Raw genomic sequence first — 1202 nt, 5'->3', positions numbered from 1 at the left:
ACGGTTGTAAAACTGCTGAGTTTGCTGAACGCAGCCCATGTTTCACTTCCCGCGCTTTGTGTGTCTACTCGATCGAGAGACTTTCCACCTAGGGCTGCGTTCAAAAACATCATCCGGGTGTCACCGTGTATTATCTTATCCTTGTTTAACACTGAGTGAAAAGATAATACGATACGCGGGGGCATTCGGGTGATGTTTCTGAACGCAGCCTAGCAAAAGAGCAGGGGCTCTATTCTTGAAAAGAAACGTATACGAAAGTCTAGGGAAATACTATAGTATACCTAACGTATATTGTAGCATTTCCCTAGACTTTCGTATATGTTTCTTTTCAAGAATAGAGCATCTGGGTGTAAAAGTCTCCTGGGGCTCTATTCTTGAAAAGAAACGTATACGAAAGTCTAGGGAAATACTATAGTATACGTAACGTATACTGTAGCATTTCCCTAGACTTTCGCATACGTTTCTTTTCAAGAATAGAGCCCCTGATCGGGAACACCCGACACGTTTCTGAACGGGCCACCTAGGTAACGATGAGATACTCTCAATTGGTTTCTGAACGGCATTCAGGAGCTTGGGTGCTCCCGAGTGTAGTATCCATAGTCTATGGTAGTATCTGAACGCAGCCCTAGTAAATAAAAAATAACGTATTCTAGTAAATTACTAGAATACGCAGATTACGCTTATGCCTGTTCTACAATAGAGTCGCAAGTTGTTAGCCGTAAGAAATGAGCCAATCACAGTTAAATGTGAGAAGAATAATCGGCTATGATTGGTTAATTTCTTACGGCTTACCGCTTACGACTATATTGTAGAACAGGCCTTACGCAGGTTACGCCGCATATGACGGCACCCGTAAGCGCGTTCTGAGGCGTCGTCTACAATACACGGAGTAAGAAGTAAGAGTAAGAAATTGACCAATCACAGTCGAATGTGAGAAGAATAATCGACTGTGATTGGTCAATTTCTTACTCTTACTTCTTACTCCGTGTATTGTAGACGACGCCTGAAGGCCCGTCTACAATACACGGAGTAAGAAGTAAGAGTAAGTAATTAACCAATCACAGTCGAATATGAGAAGAATAATCGACTGTGATTGGCCAATTTCTTACTCTTAAGCCGGCGGCACACGATGCTTGTTTTCTTGTTGGATTGTTAGCTGGATTAGATTCTTGCCACCGTATTGGCTGCGATGCTGGCACTGT

This window comes from Trachymyrmex cornetzi, unplaced genomic scaffold (genome assembly GCF_001594075.2).
Source record: "Trachymyrmex cornetzi isolate Tcor2-1 unplaced genomic scaffold, Tcor1.1 scaffold397, whole genome shotgun sequence".
Classification (NCBI taxonomy): domain Eukaryota; kingdom Metazoa; phylum Arthropoda; class Insecta; order Hymenoptera; family Formicidae; genus Trachymyrmex; species Trachymyrmex cornetzi.
The sequence above is the reverse complement of the archived record's forward strand: the minus strand, read 5'-3'. Positions refer to the sequence as shown.